Below are 7,381 nucleotides of genomic sequence, written 5' to 3'. Positions count from 1 at the left end.
GAGAGCGTGTTACAGAATTTTGCAAGACCAGCCACTTTTTCTTCCAAAATACCTTTTTCAAAAACACAAAAAGCCACTCTACATATGAACTTCTCCAGATGGAATACATAGAGACCAAAGTGACTATGAGTGGGAAGGGAAGGTGGTGATGTTCTATATCAACAGGTAAAACAAGGTCAGGGGCTGAGTGTGAAATGACTATCAATTTCTCATATGTTAAGTTCAAGTTCAGCTGAAGGAAATTAAAGCAAGTACACAAAAGTCAAAATACGATCTTTAGTCTATCCAAGCTGAACTTTGAGAGCATCTCAAGAACAGATTTGATGCATTGAACATTAATGAAAGAAGACCTGATAAGCTGTGGGAGGATGTCAAGAATATCATATATGAGCCCTTTGACTTCATTTAACCGGTCAAATCTATCACCACTGCCTGTTCAGGGAGAAAGGAACCACTGGTCACTATAGTGTTCATGGAATTTGATGTGTAGTCAACTGCGAAGATGGAGAGGCCTTTGTCTGTGTTCGAGGACCACTGCACCGAGGAGGTGATCCACTCTCAGAATGCTATGGTGGCAGCTTCAATTCCCAATATTGTAAAATGTTCTCTTGGTCCAGTTGGCTTGGGTAAACTACTGGGGTATGATATTCATGATGTAACCAGTGCTAATGAGGATTTGTCTGTTTTGAAGTTTCAGGAGGTAGAGTGTCCTTTAGCAAAGATGCTTTGTGAGCAGGCTAATCTTAAGATAAAGAAGTTGGAAAAAGATTATTTTTGCAACAGAACTTCTGAAAAATTCAGATAAACTAGTCAAACAGAAAAATCCATCCCATATCAATTGTTAGTGGCTATGAAATTTCTTGCAAGGAAGGTATGCATTGTATCTCATTATTAATGCAGATGGACTTGGATGAGATTGCCTGATTAATACTGCTAATCCATCTGCAGCCTCTGTCATCTCTGGAATAATGGCGATGTCTTCATTAGTATGGTGGTGGGTGCCATCCTTGCTGTTAAATACACAGACAAAATAGGTCAGCTTCGCTCTCCAGTCAATTCTGTTATTATTCTGAAAGTCACTGGTAGAAGTTAGATGGAGAAACTTCTGATCAGTGGCTATGCACTCAACTGGGTGGTGGAATCATGGGGCATGCTGAAGAGAGTCATTAATGCAAAAATTACTTGCCTTTACTTTTTAGCCTGCAGAAAACAAATGATGAAGCTGAGTGTACAAATGGCTACTAAAGCAAACTCAGGATGGGACAGGGTAGAATTATCCTTGAGTATCCAAGACTGCTTATGGGAGTCAAAAGCCTCATTTTTCTCCCATCTTGAGAACTTGAAAACTGGACCAAATTAGACGGACAGAATCTTGTATCACCAGAGATAATTCAGAAATCCTGGCACCTTGGACCAATGTTATTTTAAGCACTGGTGGCATTGATAATGTGTGCCTGAAGTATTTTGTGGAGGATGGTTCAATGGCACTTAGAAGATTTTGAAAAGACACCTTAAATGAATCACTAAAGCTTGCAGCACAACTGTTCTGTTAACACTGGCCAATCTGGAAATTGAAGAACCTTCCAAAGCTCCTATGTTGGGACAAGTCAAACAGATGGTTCAGGAGAGAATTTGTGGTGATTTTTATCTAAAACATGAAGACTCCCCTTCTACATCCATTATCTTATATGGGGCAAATGATTTCATGTGTGATGAGATGGAACCTCCTTTAAATCATGCTTTCTGTGGAGTGAAGAGAGTTTAGGAGTCAATGTCTATGGTTCTAGGTGGAGGTGCTGTGGAAATGGCCCTTTCCATATACCTTGAAAAGGATGCAAACAGCATAGAGTTGTGTGAACAGCTTACAATTTCAGAGTTTGCTAAATCTTTTCTTGTTATTCCGAACACTCTCACAGTTAATGCTGCCTAAGACTCCACAGATTTGGTTGTAAAATCAAGAGCTTTTCACAATGAGGCTCAAGTTAACCCAGAACATGAAAACCTACAGTGGGTTGGTCTTGACTTGAACAATGTCAACCCTTGTGACAACAAGCAAACAGGAATGTTTGAACCAAGAGTCTGAAGTTTGCAACAGAAGCTGCTAAATTCAAGAGTCTGAAGCTTGCAATAGAAGCAGCAATTGCCATTCTTCAGATTAATGGTATTATTAAATTACATGTAGAAAGGAAAAAAGATAAACACAGAGGTTATGCTGTTCACATGTGAGCCCTTGTTGACTGATGTGCTTTCTCTTTTATTTATAATGATGTTAGGTGTCATGCTCTTGCACTTGGAGTATGAGTGCACATTGAAGTATAGCATACTGTCAACATGAAGAAAGAATAGGTCATTAAAAAGTCAGGAAGAAAAGATAATATCAAAGTGAATGTCAGAAGAGACTCTGAATTTGCTCTTAATTGTAGAATAACAAATGCAAATGAAAGAGTTGAAGTCAAAGAACTGGATAGAAAATGTCAAAAGTCAGCTTGAGAAGACAACGTGCAAAATTATAATGAAATGTGCAAACATTTTCTAGGATTAGAAAACAAAAAGGAAGAACACAGAATATCTTAAAGTGAAAGAAATTAAGGAAAAAATCAAACCTTGAGTTACAGTATTGACAGATTCTATGGGCAAAACACTGAGCAAGGCAAGAATCATCCAAAGAAGATGGAAAGATAGAGTCCTTGTACTGAAAAGAACAAGTCGACATTCAGCCATTTCTTGAGGTAGCATATGAACAAGAACCAGTGATGCTGAATGAAGAAGTTCAAGATGCACTGAAAGCATTAGACAAAAACAAGACTCTAGGAATTGAAAGAATTGAAGTGCTTCAACAAACTGATGAAGCACTGAAAGAACTTTTACCTTCAGTTGGAAATTGATCAAGTGTGCAATTAAGATGCATTGAAAATTATTGACGATTGGAATGCCAAAGTTGGAATGCATTCAAATGCCAGGAAATTTGAAATACAGCTACTTGGCCAACTGACTGGAAGACATATTTGTAACCATTACAAATATGTACCACCACTTGTCTGGCAGTTTGTTCTACTTTTGTGACTTTTGTGTTGCTGTGGTCCTGGAAACTATGTTACGGGTATTTCAAATGCCAGTGTGTCATCTGAAATGATTATGAAATGATTAGCTTCCAGACTAAGAACAGACAACAAAGAAGGACTTGGATTCCCCACTACAGAGGAAGGAGCCCCTGAAAATCTTACATAGAGCATGGAACCATTGTCAAATACTGAAGGCATAATGATTGGAATCAGGACATTTTCAGAGACAGTGTGGAATGATGGGCCCTCAAGTTGAAGGACACTCAAAATGTGACTGGGAGGAGTTGATTTCTCCAAGGGGACTATACCACAGTGAAGGGAGTCAGGTACAGCCTGTGGGAGTAGTGGCTTCAGGATCTTCTTTTGCTGATGGGGCATGGCTCACAGTAAGGAGAAACAGCTGCAAAAATGTGCTATAATAATTAGAACTTAGAATGTTCAAAATGTGGATCTAGAAAATTGGAAGTGGGAAAAAATGAAATGGAATGCATAATAATCAATATCTTAGGCATTAGTGAGCTGAAATGGAGTAGTATTCGTCATTTTGAGTCAAATAATCGCATGATTTACTATAGCAGGAATAACACAGTGAAGAAGAATGAGGTGGCATTCTTTATCAAAAAGAATATTGCAAAATCAATCATGAAGTGCAATGCTGTTTGTGATAGGATTATACCTATCCACCTTCAAGGAAATATAATCAATACAACTATTATTGAAATTTGTGCATCAAACACAATAGCCAGTGATGAAGAAATTGAAAAATTCTACCAAAAAATTCCGTCGTAAATTGATCAAACATGCAATCAAGATGCATTGACAATTATTGGCGATTGGAATGCAAATGTTGGAAACAAAGAGGGAGGACCAGAACTGGAAAATAAGGACTTAGTGACAGAAACGAAGTTGGAGATGGTGTGAGAGAACGTTGCAAAATCAATGACTTGTTCATAACAAACATAACAAATACCTTTCAACAACACAAAATATGACTGCACACATTGACTTCACCAGGTGGAATACACAGAAATCAAATTGACTACATCTGTGGGAAGACAGATGGAGAAGATCAGTATCAGTAGTTAAAACCAGGCCAAGGGCTGACTGTGTAACAGATGATAAATTGCTTGTCTGTAAGTTCAAGTTAAAGTGAAGAAAATTAAAACAAGTCCATGAGAGCCAGAATACAACCTTGAGTCTATCCCATCTGAATTTCAAGAAGATCTCAAGAACAGATTTGATGCATTGAGCATTTATAACAGAGGTTTGATGAACTGTGGGAGGACATCAAGAATATCACTCAAGAAGAAAGCAAAGATCATTAAAAAGACAGTAATGAAATAAAAGCTCAAAGCAGATGTCAGAAGAGACTCTGGAACTTACTTTTAATTGTACACAAGCTAAGGCAGATGAAAGAAATGATGAAGTCAAATGGCTAAATAGAACATTTCAAAGGGCAACTGGAGAAGACAAAGCAAAAGATTATAGTGATGTGTGCAAAGACCTAGAATTATAAAATCAGAAGGGGAGAATAAGGGCAGCATATCTTAAACAGAAAGAACTCAAGAAAAAAAAATTCAAGTCTCAAGTGGCAATATTGAAAGATTCTATGGACAAAATATTGAATGATGCAAGACACATCCCAAGAAGATGGAAAGAATACACAAAGCTACTATATAAAAAAGAATTACCAGTAGTTGACATTACCCCTTTTCAGGAGGTAGCATATGAGCAAGAGTCAATGAAGGTGAAGGAAGAAGTTCAAGCTGTGCTGAAAGCATTACCCAAAAGCAAGGCTCCAGTAATATCTATTGAAATGTTTCAAAAAGCTGATGAAGAACTGAAAGCACTTATTCATGTATGCCAGGAAATTTGGAAAACAGCTACTTTGGCCAACTGAGTGGAAGAGATCCATATTAGTAAACGTTCCAAAAAGCAACACAAAGAATGCTCCAACTATAGAACAATATCACTGATGTCACATGCAAGGACAATTTTGCTGAAGATGACCCAACAATGGTTGCAGCAGTACACTGACAGGAACTGCCAGAGGTTACAGTTGGATTCAGAAGAGGACATGGAACAAAGGATATCATTACTGATATTAGATGGATCTTGACTCAAAGTAGAGAATAACAAACAGAAAGATGTTTACTTGTGTTTTATTTACTATGCAAAGGCATTTGCCTATGTGGATCATTAAAAAACTAAGGATATCCTTCAGAAGAATGAGAATCCAGAATATTTCATTGTGCTCACGATGAAGCTGTACATGGATGAAGAGATCATTGTGCAACATGGTTTGAACATCAGGAAAAGTGAGCAACAGAGTTGTATCCTCTCATCATACTTGTTCAATCTGTATGCTGAGCCAATCATCAGAGAAAATAAATTACAGGAAGAATATGGTATCAGGATAGGAGGAAAGCTTACTCACAACCTACAAAATGCAAATGACATAACCTTGCTTGCTGAGAGCCAGGAAGACTTGACACACTGCTGCTGAAGCTCAAGGATTCAATATGGATTACAACTCAGTGTAAAGGAGACCAAAATCCTCACAGCCAGACCAATAGGTAACATCATGAGGAAAGGCAAAAAGGTTGAAGTTGTCGAGGATTTAATCTTGCTTGGGTCCACAATGAATGCTCATGGATGCAGCAGTTAAGAGAACAAATGAAGTGTTTCATTGAATAAATCTCCAGTACAAGATCCTTTTAGAGCAGGGGCCCTCAAACTTTTAAAACAGGGGGCCAGTTCACTGTCCCTCAGAACCATTGGAGGGCCAGACTATAGTTAAAAAAAAAACTATGAACAAATTCCTATGCACACTGCACATATCTTATTTTGAAGTAAAAAACAATACGGGGAAAAACACCGGTTGGGCCAGATAAATGTCCCAGGTGGGCCTCATGTGGCCTGTGGGCCGTAGTTTGAGGACACCTGCTTTAGAGCATTGATAAACAAGAATGTTCCTTTGAGGACTAAGGTGTGTCTGACCCATGCCACGGTGCTTTCCATGTCTCATAAGCATGTGAGAACTGGATTTTGAATAGGGAAGACGGATGAAGAAGAGTCCTATTTGAATTGTGGTGCTGGGAAGAACATTAAAAGTATCATGGACTGCTAAAAGTACAAACTGATCTGTGTTGGAAGAAGTACAACCAGAGTGCTCCTTAGAGGCAAAGATGGCGAGACTTTTTCTTACATACTTTGCACATGATGTCAGTAGAGACATCCTAGAGTCCTAGAGAAGGACATCATGTTTGGTAAAATACAGGGACAACATAAAAGAGGAAGACCCTCAAGGAGATGGATGAATGCCATGGAGGCAACAATAGGCTCAAGCATGGGAACAATTGTGAGAATGGCGCAGGACCACCCAGTGTTTCTTTCTGTTGTGCATACAGTCTCTATGGGTCAGAACTGACTTGATGGCACCTAACAACAACAACAACAACAACAAACCATTACAAAAAATGTGACTATACAGAATGCACAAATTATAGAACAATGTCTTTTATAGCACATGCAAGTAAAATTTCGCTGAATACCACCCAACCAAGGTTGCAACAGTACATTGACAGTGCTGCCAAAGGTCCAGGTCAGATTCAGAAGAGGCTATAGAACAAGGGATGTCATTGCTGACATCAGATGAATCTTGGCTGAAATCAGAGAATATCAGCAAGATATTTAGGTGTCATCAGATGATGATTTGAAGCAAAAATGAAATTGGGATGTTGGATGAGTAAAAAAGTCAGCGAGCTGCATGAGTGTGAATGAAAAAAGAGAGATGTTAAATAGGACAAGATGATACAGGGCCTTGCAGTTCAAGTAAAGTCGTTTGCATTTTGCATGAGTACTCTAAGTGATATGATGACCACTGTTTGCGCTAAGAGAAGAGTGGATTTTCAGCGCCAAGTAGAGAATGGAGTTCCAGTTAAGGGATCCTTGTGGTAATCCAGGCAAAATGTGATTGTGACTTGGATAGGAGTGGTAGTAGCTAAAATGGAGAGAATCGGATATATTTAGGACCTGTTTTGTGCGTAGAACCATGAAAACTAGGTGGTGGGTTAAATGTGTGGGGCAAAAAAAGAGTTTAAATAATTGCTAGATTCTTAAGCAAGCAAACTGATATCATGTCAGATATTGATACGGAAATAAGTGTAGCAGGAGCAAATTGAAAGGATGTGTTGAGACCCCCAAGACCACCCTGAGTTTCCATGGTTTTATAGAACTCACAGAAATCAGAAAAGCTGACATACTCATGGTTATAGTTTATTATAACAAACAAATATAGATTAAAATCAGCAAAGGAA

General features: G+C 38.5%; 1 pseudogene; it reads left to right on the top strand.

Moving 5' to 3' along the window:
- The first annotated feature begins 502 nt into the window (after positions 1-502).
- On the top strand, positions 503-2,226 carry LOC101663091 (annotated as a pseudogene).
- Positions 2,227-7,381: the final 5,155 nt, after the last annotated feature.

Source organism: Echinops telfairi, unplaced genomic scaffold (genome assembly GCF_000313985.2).
Source record: "Echinops telfairi isolate 266 unplaced genomic scaffold, ASM31398v2 ScPeMD7_7469;HRSCAF=8507_1, whole genome shotgun sequence".
Classification (NCBI taxonomy): domain Eukaryota; kingdom Metazoa; phylum Chordata; class Mammalia; order Afrosoricida; family Tenrecidae; genus Echinops; species Echinops telfairi.
This window is presented reverse-complemented; position numbering and strand designations above follow the sequence as displayed.